The following is a 15,425-nucleotide window of genomic DNA, read 5'->3' as shown; positions in this document are numbered from 1 at the left end:
ACGAAGTCGTGCGCAACCAATATGTTACTTTTACTTATGTTCGAGGTCCACTGCCACTCCCTGCAACAATCATTGGTTCTCTCCTTTTTACATCTGCTTATAGATTTCTAGCATTGCAGACCTCTTGTATACAGCAGCATCGCCTGCGATTATCCAACGTTCTAGACTCGCTCATTTATATCAGAATCATTCTCTTCAAGGATTAGCCATTGTGGCACGTTCAGCCTCAAAACTGTGAACACTATCTCTTTCAGGGGCGCCCAAAGTTTCTCTTTCTTCACGGGTTGTATAGTATTACTACTTTAGTTATCATATCATACGTTGGACATGATCTTCCCAGTTCAGTTCATACTTTTCAATTACAGTTGCAATGAGTCCTACATTTATTTCTTGTCTAATACGCGGAGGAACAACACGGAAGAATTAAATTTCCGACAAGTCGATTCGCAGTAACTAACCCCAAGTGGAGGGTCAATGTCTGTCAGTAGTAATGGAAACATATTGTAACTAGGGTTGGATACTCGCCACTACCTGAATTTTGAATCGAATTCATCAGCAACGGCGGCGAAATCTTCCGGTGTAAAAAGTCACCCTCGTTCTGCCAACAGCCTTGTCATACATGGCGGGGAGCGGAAGAGGTTCAGGCCACACTCATGCTCTTGGGCAGGCAAACTGTTCCTAAAAGGCGGAAGAATCAACACTGAACAACGGCATTAGGAAGCAGAAGGTAATGGAAACCATTAAATTAAAGACACATATTGTGCATCAACGGGAGATGTGGCCTTATCCGAAAAAGTGTCATTATCATCTTTCCATTGACAAAAGATTCCGGACTAGCCCCGATTAGGATTTCCGGGAGGGAACTGCCAAGGGGGATGTAACCAAGGAAAAATATTGAATATCCAACAAAAGGATAACGCTCCACGAGTAGGGGCGTGGAATGTCAGAGCTTTGAATGTGGTATGAAAGCTAGAAAATCTGAAAAGGGATATGTTAAGATCCAATCTCGATATAGAGGGGTAGGATTCGTTATGAACAGCAAGGTAGGGGACAGAATGAGTTACTGAGAACAGTTCGGTGATAGGTTTGTTCTCACCAAAATCGACAGAACATCAACAGCAACAATAATGGCCCAAGTAGACATTCTGATGTTGCATGAAGAAGGTACAGAGGAAGGGTATAAGGATACTAACAAGTACTCAGTATGTAATGGGAGACGAAAGTGTAATAATGTTGGGTATTGCAATGTGGATATAGGGAAAGGAATAGAAGAAATAGTTACGGAAGAATTTGGGCTTGGAAATAGGATTGAGAGAAGAAAAAGACAAATTAAATTTAGCAATACATTTCACCTAGTAATAGCGAATACTCTGTTCAAGAACCATAAGAAGAGGGTGTACATTTGGAAAAGACCAGAAGACACGGGAAGATTCCAGTTTGGTTGCATCACGGTCAAACAGAGATTCCGTAATCAGGTTCAAATGGCTCTGAGCACTATGGGACTTAACATCTGTGGTCATCAGTCCCCTAGAACTTAGAACTACTTAAACCTAACTAACCTAAGGACAGCACACACATCCATGCCCGAGGCAGGATTCGAACCTGCGACCGTAGCAGTCGCGCGGTTCCGGACTGAGCGCCTAGAACCGCGAGACCACCGCGGCCGGCCCGTAATCAGGAATTGCAATTTAGTAATGATGAAGAGTAGGCTGAAGTTTAAGAGACTAGTGAGGAAGTATCAGTGCGAGACGAAGTGGGATCCCGAAGTACTGAGGAATGAAGAGATATGCTTGAAGTTCTCTGAGTTTATGGATACTGCTATAATGAATAGCTCAGTAGGCAGTTAAGTTGAAGAGGAACGGACGTCTCTGAAAAAGAAAACTGACAGAACTTGGATAAGAAACTATAGGTACAAGGAACGTAGCTGCGAGGGAATCATGGGTAACAGAAAAAATACTTCAGCTAAACGACGTAAGAAGGAAGTACCAAAATGTTGAGGGAAATTCAACAATACAGAAATACATGTCACTTAGGACTGAAGGAAACAGGAACTACAGGATTGCTAAGGTGAAATGGCTACATGAAAATTGTGAAGAAATCGAAAAGTAAACGATGACGAAAGGTCTGACACAACATATAGAAAAGTCAAAACAACCTTCGGTGTAATTGAATGCAAGAGCGACATCTTTAAGAGTGCAACCTAAATTCTACCGTTAAATGAAAAGGAGGGAGCGGACGAGTGGAAAGAATACATTGAAGGCCTCTATGAGGGGGCAGATTTGTCTAATGTGATAAAAGATGATACAGGCGTCGATACAGAAGAAGTAGGAGATCCAGTATTAGAATCAGTATTTAAAAGAGCTTTGGACTACCTAAGATCTAATAATGTAGAAGAGATGTATTGCATTCCATCGTAATTTCTAAAATCGTTTGGGGAAGTGATAAAAAAGCTTCTATTCAAGTTGGTGTATAGCATGCATGAGACTGATGATACACCATCAGACTTTCGGAAGAAACATCCCCATGCAATTCTGAAGATAGAAAAACCGGCAAGTGCCAGAACTCCCCAATAATACAACACCAATCGCCATTATTTAGGTTTTATTTTTAGGCTACCAGTTTCGACAGTACGTTATGTCATCTTCAGGCCTGCTTAAATGGAGTGGCCTTCGTGTTACGAAATACAGCAGCACTTTTAACTTTTTATTTTTAGGCTACCAGTTTCGACAATACATTATGTCATCTTCAGGCCTGCTTAAATCGAGTAGCCTTCGTGTTACAAAATACAGCATCACTTTTAACTGGTCTCGTGAAGATTATTTCACACGGGCATGCGTGCACCTTGGACAGCTGTCAGCAACTGTCAAACCCTCCACTCAGACTAGAGTACCAAAGATCCTGTAGTTTGAGTGGATGGTTTGACAGTTGCTGACAGCTGTCCAAGAAGCACGCATGCCCGTGTGAAATAATCTTCACGAGACCAGTTAAAAGTGCTGTTGTATTTTGTAATAGGAAGGTTTCTCGATTTAAGCAGGCCTCAATATGACATAATGTATTGTCGAATCTGGTAGCCTAAAAACAAAACCTAAATAACGGCGACTGGTGCTGTATTGTTGGAAATTGACTAGCCGTAGTCCCACACTCCAGACAGAGGATGGAGTTACATTCAGTGCCAGAACTGTCGCACAATGAGCTTAATAGCTCCTGCATCCACGTTGTTTACGATAATAGCACACAGAAGAACGGAAAATAAAGTTGAGGATCTGTTAGGTGAAGATCTGTTTGGCTCTAGGAAAGGTAAAGCCACCACAGAGGCAGTTCGGATGTGTTTGATAACGGCAGCAAGACTGAAGTAAAATCAAGACACATTCATAGGGTTTGTCGACCTGGAAAAAGCGTTCGACAATGTTAAATGATACATGAAAAAGGGGTATATTATAGAGAAAGATTGATAATGCACACCCAAGTGAAAGAACGAAGGGGAATAACAGGACTGGATATAAAGGACGGAGTGCTCGGATTAAAAATGCTGTAATATTGAGATGTAGTCTTTCCCTCCGACTGTTCAAAATATACATGGTGTAAATTTCAAGTTGACAAACCAGAATAACTCGAAAAATAAGTTCCACACGAAAAAATGTGTAGAATCCAAAGTTGATTATTTTCGAGGGAACATCTGCTGGTGCTAAAATTGGCCCACATATAATTTTTTCCGCAGATTCGGATAAGTTTTGCTTCTTCCGTAGTCAACATCTGTAATTCCTCTCTCTCAAACCTATGGGGAGAGAGGGGGAGTTTTAGTTTTAGCGAATCAAAATTTACGAAGTAAATAAGTATTTTTCATATATCCGTAACCATTTTCCACGCAAAAATGAGAACATGGATTTTCTTTAGTTACAGAGCTGACTACTAAGAATCAAAACAAATGTCTAAGACAAAGTGTACGTAGTTTTTTATGTAGAATATGATTCTGCAATAAAAAATGGTTCCCATTTGAAATTTTAAAGTTGGCTCCCACCCTGTATAACGAAGTAGCAATGACGGAAATAAAAGGAACGTTAACTAGTGGGATTAAAATTCGGAGTGAAAGGGTATCAAAAAAATGGTTCAAATGGTTCTGAGCACTATGGGACTTAACATCTGTGGTCATCAGTCCCCTAGAACTTAGAACTACTTAAACCGAACTAACCTAAGGACATCACACACATCCATGCCCGAGGCAGGATTCGAACGTGCGACCGTAGCAGTCGCGCGGTTCCGGACTGAGCACCTGAACCGCTAGAAAAGGGTATCACTAGTAAGATTCGCTGATGACGTTGCTATCCTCAGTGACTGTGAAGAAGATTTACAGGGCTTGTAGAATGGAATGAGCAGTCTAATGGGTACAGAATATGGATTCAGAGTAAGCTGCAGAAAGACGAAAGCAATGAGAAGTAGCAGAAATGAGAACAGCGATATACTTAACATCCAGTTTAGGGATCACGTAGCAGACGAAGTTAAGGAATTCTGCTACCTTGGCACCAAAGTGACCCTTGATGGTCAGAGAAGAAGGACACAAAACGCATTCTAGCGCTAGCAAAGAAGGCCTAATATCAAACATAGGCTTTACATTGAGGAACAAATTTCTGAGGATGTACGTTTGGAGCACAGCATTGTATGGTAATGAAACATGGACTTAGGGAGAACAGGAACGGTAGAGAATCGAAACATTTAAGATGTGATGCTACAGATGGAAGTTGGAAACTAGGTCGTCTGAGAAGGTAAGAAATGAGGAGTCTTTCCGCAGAATCGTTGAGGCAAAGAATGTGTGGAAAACACAGACATGAAGTAGAATGATAGGTCTAGTGTTAAGATATTTGGGAGCTGTAGAGGGTAAAACTATAGAGGAAGACAGAGGTAGGATTACATCCAACAAATAACTAAGGATGTAGATCGTAATTGCTACTCTGAGATGAAAAGGTCTGCACAGGAGTGTAAATCGTGACAGGCCGCAGTTAAACCAGTATGAAGACTGATGAAAAAGGCTAACGAATAGCATCGAAGGAAAGGCTATTACTTCGTAAAGTTTAATCAGTGGTCCTTTCCGTGCTTTATGTTTTTAAGTGCGTTGTATGATTCCACAGAAGTGTCTGAATCTTGCAAATTTTACCTCAACGTCATCTGAACTGGGAAACATAAAATTACTCTATATTTCAAATCTGTTACTGTTCAGTTGCTGTCCATCTATAACAATTATATTTTGTACATCGATATTCTCATTCCGATCGTTTATGTGTAGAATTTGGTTATAAAGTCTCGATCCATTTCCTGACTACAATGGACGCTTTTATGTAGTAAGCTTGTATATTTATTTTCAGTGTGTGTAAATACTTTAATCGCACTTCACTTCGTTGAAGAGCAGACCTGAATACATTCTGAAGCATATCTTGTCAAATAACCAAGCTGCATCCTGGATTCTAGGTCTTAGATCCTTGGAATCCCTTACATTTGTTTAGTACGACCTTGACTTTATGTATCTCCAACCAAAGAATACAAGGCTGCCAAGTCAGGTGAACGGGTCACCGTATAGTTTCTGGACCTCTACTACCCTCGCGTTGGCGAATTTTCGATTTAGCTGCTCTCTACAATGAGGGCAAAATAAGGATTTGTCCCATCCTGATGGTACATACCAGTGTCAGTGATGCGTTCTTGCCGAAGCAGTGCTTCCAGGAATTGCTCTTTAACATTCAGTGGTAGCTTGGTTTGGCTCGTTATTCCATACCAGGCCGTTATGTTCGTAACTTTTCCTAAGATGTGGAATGGGGTTTCAGCAGTCGACAAAATGTGATGCATAAGGTGTTCGTAGCGCGCAGCTCCTATAAAATCGTAACACGCTGTTTGTTTAGTACGTAATCATTGTGGTCTAATTTGTGAAGCAACTGACTATGGTACACTTTTTCATTACTGTAAAGTGTAAAGTTTTTGTAGTGTTGATTTTGGCTCGTCTGCCGGCCGGAGTGGCCGAGCGGTTCTAGGCGCTACAGTCTGGAACCACGCGACCGCTACGGTCGCAGGTTCGAATCCTGCCTAGGGCATGGATGTCTGTGCTGTCCTTAGGTTAGTTAGGTTTAAGTAGTTCTAAGTTCTAGGGGACTGATGACCTCAGAAGTGGAGTCCCATAGTGCTCAGAGCCATTTTTTTGGCTCGTCTGACCTGTTTCTTAAACGACGAGTCGATGCATAATAGCCTCTTGTCTTATAGGACGTCTCCCTACACGTTGTTCATCGGCAGCTTTTCCAGTTCTTTGGAATTTATTGACAAGCAACAAGATGTTTTCTCTTGTTGGTGCTTGCTTTTAAATTTACCACCGGAATCTTGTAGCGTCTCCAGATAAGAAAAATCATGCAATTGCACGCTGAAAACTACCACACGTTCTTATAGCGTAATCATTTTGAGTTTATTATCCTGAAAGAAAAAATAGGCCCACGTTATCGTAGAAATGGATTATAGTGAAGTATTGTGTAACTGTACCCTCTATTTTTTGGAAACTGATCGAGGTTTTACGACCACCCTGTATTATAAAACTAACATGGCTGAAACAAATCTAGGGTGTAAATCCCAAAGCTCTGTTGGCCATTAATACAGGATGAAACCGGCGTGAAACAACCATCAAATTAGTATGGACTGCATTGTTTGCTTGGATATGCAAATGAATAGCATTTGCGCAACAACGCGAAACTGGTAGGAGTAACAACTTCTATATTCTGCAGATAAGGAAGGATCACGCAACGGGTTTGTCATTTTGATATAGCCAGTCACGCGTCGCGCCACAGCGGTATATTCGGTGTAGGACAAGCCTCACCCAGCCTGCTCATGTATCAGCGGAGAAACTTGTGTAGTTTCTTTATAAACCCAAATTCTTTATATCAGTGAATGACGGCGATCCCACGTCACATACATAATTGCCACAGGACACATATTCCCAACTGAAGATGCGGATTTTGGCTGCGAAAACGACTATGACTCCAAATGAAGGGCTTACATTCAGCTGTGTGTGGTTTTCATTCCAGAGGACAGCTGTTAACAACTGTTACTGCAAGAATCAATGCCGGTGATGGAATTACGATCACTTGTGGAAGTAAGTGTCCTTCTATACTAATCTATCGCTACACTTCATACGAATTCCAGTTTAAGCACTCTGAAAACTACTGACAGCAAATAAAAGAGAAGCATCATTTTGTAGTGTGAGACAGCGAAAACATACCACTCAACATGTGTAGAACGAGAAAAAATTATGTGCTTTTACAGCTACCGATGTGCGATATTGGCAAATAATTTTTGAATACTATGGTAACAAGTTAAAAGCGCCGCAATAACTGATGCTCTATCAGAATCAGAATTGCTACCGTGACGTACCAAAGTTAAGCAAACACGTAACTAAGACTGTTATATCAAGTGTTGAAAAGTTGACCCTGAGCGTTTATATACACTATAAAGCGATTCTGGTCAGACTATATTGCGCGTTGAAATTCAGCTCCACATATCGGTGTCCCAGCCCGCATTATGTGGCATCTGATATATTCGGGAGCCATAGGTGTTACGTTGAGGGACCCCATATTTTAATTCTCTCCACACATATATTACCACACAGACTGCCATCCTTTGGAATGTATCCCAATAAACTTTGTGTGACTCACTTCTGTTGGTATTTCTGTGCCAAGTTTACTGATCAGATACTCAGATAGTATTCTGGGACACTGATGGTGCAGCCCTGTTTATATTCATAACCTGGGACTGGATAAATCAGACCAGGTATCTGGTACGACTCGCTCATTTCCAAACTCGACCATTAGGACACTTAAAAGGACAGTGGTTAATAATACGTAAACTGGTGTTAAAATTATTCTGTTGCTATTTACTACTCTTAAGTAATAGAATCAAGACAAGGAGTATCAAATTTTACTCATGGGATAACTGTTTAACCCATAATCCTCATAATTTTGGGGATTTACCCTTACTGGATGGATTAATTTTGAAACTTTCATTCCCACCCAGCGTAGGAAAATCAGGACTGTTGAAGAGAGCTGAGTGGTGCCTAAGGATGCATAAGAGAACGATGATTTTTCATTTTTTATCAATGAGTTTTAGATGTAAACCCTGTGCTCTGTTTCTTTACGTTCACCAGCTTCTTCTTTGTTTCTACTCATTTGTTTCTTTGATTTCTCCGATGAGTAGTCAGAGAACAGTACCACGGCATTGGAATGAGGTGCCAAGGAACTTGTATGGTTCCCTTCACTTGTAAGTGCAGCATTTTTTGTGACATCCCAACATCGTCGTCTAGATGAGGCCAAGTACCAGTGCACATCTCACGCACGCACTCCCAAATAGTGAAGAGGAGGACGCATCAATCATGAAAGAATGCTGGTCACCCCTCCTCGCCATCCCCTAGTCGCTATCGAAGGTGATTTGTGGACTGCACACATCCGAACAGTAGTGTCCAACCTTTGGTCCAGCCCTACTGTCATCACCCCGGCCATGAGTTCCGCCGGCCGAAGTGGCCGTGCGGTTAAAGGCGCTGCAGTCTGGAACCGCAAGGCCGCTACGGTCGCAGGTTCGAATCCTGCCTCGGGCATGGATGTTTGTGGTGTCCTTAGGTTAGTTAGGTTTAACTAGTTCTAAGTTCTAGGGGACTAATGACCTCAGCAGTTGAGTCCCATAGTGCTCAGAGCCATTTTTGAACCATGAGTTCCTCTTCTAAGGCGTTAATGCTCGAACACACAGCACCCCTGGAGGGAGTAGTAAACGGAATGGGTTGCCCTGCGGTATCTGTTGTCATGAAAGAGATTAAACCTGGTTGGGATAAGCTGCGCGTTGTTTCGCCCACTATATGGTGAGAATGCTAACGAGGATCACAACGTACTACCATGATCACGATGAAGCTACACAGCCTTGAATACTAATCAGAAAAAAACATTTATGGAGGATAGTCTTTCTTTTTATCATTGTTATTTTTGTGTACTTTGTAATGGAGCCTCATGATGCTCGAGAAATTGCGTATTTTTGCTTTCATTAGGCTTATTGTTTCAATCTCCGCTTCCCTTGGATCTAAACACATACTCTGTTGTAAATACACAGTTTTAGTGGGTTAGTTAACAGCTCTCATGGTACGTTACAAGGGTTTTAGTGGATTTTTCCGAAATCATCATTAGCAACTTCAAGATGATCTAATTAAGACAGATTCCTTGCTATCCTAGAAATCACATACATTCATGAAAACTAAGGTGTGGATTTATGTATGTGTGTGTGTGTATGTGTGTGTGTGTGTATGTTTGTGTTTTCCACATCTTCTAAAGCAGTGGAACCATCGATTTCAACCGAATTTGGTACACACTCTACTTATTACCTGGGAAGATCTACTGTGGGGGTAAAAATCACATAGTTCCCATAGGGGTGGACGGGGAGATGAAAATGTTGGTAACACCAGACATCTACTCTGCATGAAAGGTGTATTAAGCTTTGGAATGCATTCCAGGGGCATGCATGCACATGGGTTTGGCTGAATAGAGAAGGGGAGCATGAGATGGACGAAGAAAGGGGTAAGAAGCGGATGTGGTATGTGGGACTTGGAAATGGACAGAGGAGGTGGAGGTCATCTACAAACAGCAAAGGAGGACACTGGCGCCTGGAGTTGGATGAAATGGACAGACAGAAGTCGATGAGTTGATGGACAAAGAGGAAAAGGAGGAGACAGAGAGAGAAAGGAGGTCAGGGTGGACAGAGAAACATGGAGAAGAAGATAGAGAGAGGAGTAAGTAGGACATGGTCAGAGAAGAGGCAGGAGGAGGGCGGGTAGGAGGCTGGAGGAAACTGAAGACGGATACTGGGCAGTGGAAACGGAAGAGCGGACAGGAGGAAATGGACACAGAGAGAAGGGAGGGTGAAAGAAGGTGGTGAAGGAGGAGGAGGAGAAGGAGAAGGACGAGGACAAGAATGAGGAGCAGAAGACATAGGAGGCAGCTGGAAGATGGGTGATGGGCAGGGGGAGAAGGGGAAGGTGTAGGAGAAACGAACAGTGAGGAGGAAAAGGCCACAATAGGGGGAGAAGGATAGAGATAGGGAAGAGGAGGAGATTTACAGAGAGAGTGGGAAGAAGGTGATGCGAGCAGTGTATGTGTTGTCTGTGTCTGCAGACAGAGGCGAGAGGAAAAGGCTAGTTACTGTAGCGAATTACATCTACATAACCCAGATAACCCTGACGTCCTTCTGGAAGGACAACGTAACTCACTGTTGAAATTATTTATTTTTGCGAATAACGCATTGTTGCAATGGACTGTGATACATTGTTATTTGAAGTAGGCAGAGTCAGTTGCGCGCTGCGACAGTCAATTTGACGCTGTCGTTCATAGTGAGTGAGAAACTGTGTCTTGAAAATAGGGCCGATTTTACCATGGATGAACTGACTGACCTCGTCATCGATGAGTATGTATATTTTCTTTCATATTGCGTCAATAATTCTGAAACTTCTCATATAATATCTTAAAGAATCAACCTTTATTATTTATGGGTGCATATTACAATTGAAAGTTTTCGTCAGTTGTAATTCAATAATGTTTTCAACCGTCCTTCCAGAAGGACGTCTGGGTAATATTTTGTCATTTTGTATTCACAGAAAACGATGTACACTTATGGAACTTGTGGGCGTGTTAGAATCAAAAGATGACGAAATACCTAATACTGGTGTGAATGTAACATTACACCTCCTCTAAATTCAACTGATGACTTAACAGATGAAGATTCGGGTACTGAAGAAAATCCAAGCGTAGATAAATTACCAGGAAGTTAGCTCAATGCTACTGCGCTAAAAGAGAGGGGCGTGGAAGCAACAGTAAGAATAAGAGGAAACAGAGTTAAGAATTGTACTCTATCATCTGTAGGTAAAACGATAAAAAGAATAGAGGATCATATGAAATTTGTTCTGACTCTGCATCCGGGATTTCCATTGTACGTTGGAATGATAACAATGTTGTCACTGTAGCCACCAACTTTGACAGAGTGCAACCACTACGCTCTGTAGCAAGATTTTCCAGGGAACAAAAGAAAAGGACTAGCGTGCTTCAATCTAACTTATTACACTCCTACAGTACTCATATGGCAGGCATAGATCGAGCTGACCAAAATGTATCCCTATATAGATGCTCTGTAAGAGGGAAAAAGTGGTATTTCTCGATCATTGCACATTGTATAGACATTGCAGAGCAAAATGCCTCGGATCTTTACAAGCACAACGAAGAACCCTTAGATCATCTGACATTTCGTCGTCGAATTGTCACTGCAATTCTTGAAAGTAACAAAAGAGTAACTACCAGCAGAGGACATCCTAGTAAGAGGGCAAATCTAGATTTGATGCAAGAGAACATTATGTTGCTGGATTACCAACGAACAAGATAACAAAAAAGAAGAAGCAGCTGAAATGTGGAAGTTGCCACAAGAAAACTACTACTATGTGCGTAAAATTTGACGAACCACTCCATGTTTGTTGCTTTTTGTCTTATCATACTAGTGCATAAAATATGTGTATAGGTTATTTTCTTTTTTTTTATATTTATTAGCTGCTTTATCCCATAATTCAAATTATTTATGTTTATTTGAAAGTATAAAAACCAAAACAAGTTAATTGTGCAATGTCATATACTTTGCAAACATATTCTGTTATTGTCCTGACGTCCTTCTGGAAGGATGCCGATTTTTGGAAATACTAAATAAAAATAAATACTCAAAATTGTTTTTACTTTCTTCCTTACAACCTTGTGAATGAATGAGGATAAGATATAAATCAATTTCGAAAAACCAATAATTCAGGACTATCTGGGATAAACAACTGGACGGGAGGCCAGTATAAGTTCTTGTGAGTCATTGATATTTGAATGGAAGATTATCGTCCTTTAGTTGTACACAGAACTACAGAATCGGCCAAACTACTTGATAATGGGGAAGAGGAGTTCCTGGAATTAAAATTACAGTCTTAATTTCACTGGTTTAAGAATAAGGAAAATAAATTATATGAAGTTGTTCTCGTAGGAACAATTTAATTTTAGAAGAAACTGGACAAAGAGAGTTTCATTCTAGCAATCCTGTCCCGGTAAGTCTCAAGGGAGGACTCGCCAAAGCGAAGCATCTGCCGCATCGCTAGGCAGCTGGACAGAAACGGGCCGGCCGCGCCCCTGCTTCCTTCCTGCCGTCCGTACATTTGGCGCTAATACGATCCCAGAGAAAGTAAGCAAACCATTAAATTCGGTCGTTACCGCTAAAACTGCAGTCATTTCGCGCTGCGTTGCAAGCGCGCGTAATCTGCGAGTCTGCACCCTTTCTAATGGTGTCCTGTTTGCTTTCGCAGGCCAGTAAAGGGGAAAGCCGAAACACGCAACAGCAGATACAGCTTTGTCTGAGGGAACCGGAATCCGATTACGGACAATACGACCAGTAATCCGGCGTACTTTTCGACAGAAACCCTCCCTGCCCCTTCCCCCCACCTCCCCCACCCACGAACGTCCATCCAGCCCTTTCGCAGAGAAGTCACCCTGCGGAAGGCGTTCCCCGTTCCCTGCCTCGGCGAACCCCTGCGAAACGAGGCGGTGTATTAGCAGATAATGCCAGAGCACACAGGGGCGCCAAACACGCTGTTTGCTCTGCCCGTGCTTCCATGGGACCGAGGCTTCTGGGCGCAGCGCCCTCGTAACAAGGAGTGAATCATTCGGCCCACCGCCGAGCCAGAGAATGGTGCGTCAGGAAGTGAAATTCCAGGCTGACGTCATGTGCTGGTGATAACAGACAAACATGTCAAAAACGTCGTTGTAAATGTGAGAGGTCCGCGATTCACGTCCTATCCGGGAAATGATTGTCTCCCCCCCCCCTCCGTCATAACACTGTTGGCTTCCATACCCAATGAAAAGAATGATAAAATTTTAAACATTTGATTGGTTGTCATTCAGCAACCGTACGCTATTTAATTACAGGATGTATATACAAACCACTTCGGTTGTAAAAAAAAAAAAAAAAGAAAGAAAGAATTGCGCAACTGAAGTGGCTGTATATACGTCCTGTAATTAATGACACTGTAATTCTCTCAGAGACAGCAAAGGACTTGGAAGAGCAGCTGAACGGAATGGACAGTGTCTTGAGAGGAGGATATAAGATGAACATCAACAAAAGCAAAACGAGGATAATGGGATGTAGTATAATTAAGTCGGGTGATGCTGAGGGAATTAGATTAGGAAATGAGACACTTAAAGTAGTAAAGGAGTTTTGCGACTTGGGGGGGCAAAATAACTGATGATGGTCGAAGTAGAGAGGATATAATATGTAGACTGCCAATGGCAAGGAAAGCGTTTCTGAAGAAGAAAAATTTGTTAACATCGAGTATAGATTTAAAAGTTAGAAAGTCGTTTCTAAATGTATTTGTATGGAGTGTAGCCATGTATGGAAGTGAAACGTGGACGATCAATAGTTTAGACAAGAAGAGAATAGAAGCTTTCGAAATGTGCTACAGAAGAATGCTGAAGATTAGATGGGTAGAACACATAACTAATGAGGAGGTATTGAATAGAATTGGGGAGAAGAGGAGCTTGTGGCACAACTTGACTAGAAGAAGGAATCGGTTGGTAGGACATGTTCTTAGACATCGAGGGATCAGCAGTTTAGTATTGGAGGGCAGCGTGGAGGGTAAAAATCGTAGAGGGAGACCAAGAGATGAATACACTAAGCAGATTCAGAAGGATGTAGGCTGCAGTAGGTACTGGGAGATGAAGAAGCTTGCACAGGATAGAGTAGCATGGAGAGCTGCATCAAACCAGTCTCACGACTGAAGACCTCAACAACAACAACTACAACAATTAACAGAACAGTATAATAATTAAATATCGCGCATCGCTTTCCCTTTACTGTAATTCACTGCACATAACATCAGATTGCAAAAATGTGGGATATGTTACACCGTGTAATAAATGAAGTTCCATTAGGACTGATCAAAATTTTCCAGTCGAAAAATCGGTGTGCCCATTAGGCAAGATCGCCGTGAGCATTGAGGCAATCATCCCACAGACGCACCATGTTGAAGATACCCATTTGCTAAAACACCATGTCCTGCTGAGCGAAGAACGTAAGTCGTAACTGCCATATGAACATCCTCGTCCAACAGGAAATACTGACTCTACAAAACCATTTTAGATCGACCGAAGGCTTGAGAATCTTTTGGAGAGAGATCAGCAGTATAGGGTGAGTGTTCGAGTGTCCCCTACTTTCCCCATAGTGGATGAGGCTTTCCTCCAACATCAACCGATGTTTTGCGTCGAAATGCTACCATCACACGGACTTGGTGAACCATCCCACAACGGTGGTTTTTGACAAAGATGCTGCCCCTACACATTCTTCGTTCTCCGATGTTTGCCGGCCGGTGTGGCCGAGCGGTTCTGGGCGCTTCAGTCTGGAACCGCGCGACCGCTACGGTCGCAGGTTCGAATCCTGCCTCGGGCATGGATGTGTGTAATGTCCTTAGGTTAGTTAGGTTTAAGTAGTTCTAAGTTCTAGGGGACTGATGATGGTTCAAATGGTTCTGAGCACTATGGGACTCAACTGCTGAGTTCATAAGTCCCCTAGAACTTAGAACTACTTAAACCTAACTAACCTAAGGACAACACACACATCCATGCCGGAGGCAGGATTCGAACCTGCGACCGTAGCGGTCACGCGATTCCAGACTGTAGCGCCAGAACCGCTCTGCCACCAACGGCCGGCAAAGGGGACTGATGACCTTAGATGTTAAGTCCCATAGTGCTCAGAGCCATTTGAACCATGTTTTTCTCCGATGTTTGCCCTTCGGAAGCAAAGAAAAGAATAACAGCATGCTGATCCCGTTTGAAAAGACAGGAATGCCACGCTAATCCTTTGGCTACTTGTTGGAGCTTGTACACCTGCATCAGAGTCGCGCTACGTTGCATATACGTTGCTGCAATCAGGTACAACGGCAACTTCTTCATTGCGCCTCATATTTAACATATTCTTCTTATAGTTAAGATGGTAGTCGTTGAGCCTCATTGAATCTTCTCTCCTTTTCTGTTGGTATCTTTAACTACTGTAAATTTTCACGTAGTAGTTCAGTTGCCTTCACAAAATAAGCCAGCAATTTCACCGATTCATATTTCAAGTTTCATTGACTGTTAATTCAAACTGTAAAAATGTCGGTTGTGAAGAGCGCGCCGCAGCGCGTAGTGTGAAGCAGTCGCCCTCCGTTTCTGGCGGTGGCGCCGCTGTGGCAATCGCAGCTTTGGTGTCTCCCTCTGGAGGGATAGGGGAAAGGTTGCATGTTCACGTGCATTTAAGGGGCGCTATGAGCTCGGCAGTCTGGCAGTCTGAGTCTAGTCAGTTGGTCAGCCGGCTCAGTGTCGGGCAGT

This window comes from Schistocerca nitens, chromosome 5 (genome assembly GCF_023898315.1).
Source record: "Schistocerca nitens isolate TAMUIC-IGC-003100 chromosome 5, iqSchNite1.1, whole genome shotgun sequence".
NCBI classification, from domain to species: domain Eukaryota; kingdom Metazoa; phylum Arthropoda; class Insecta; order Orthoptera; family Acrididae; genus Schistocerca; species Schistocerca nitens.
The sequence above is the reverse complement of the archived record's forward strand: the minus strand, read 5'-3'. Positions refer to the sequence as shown.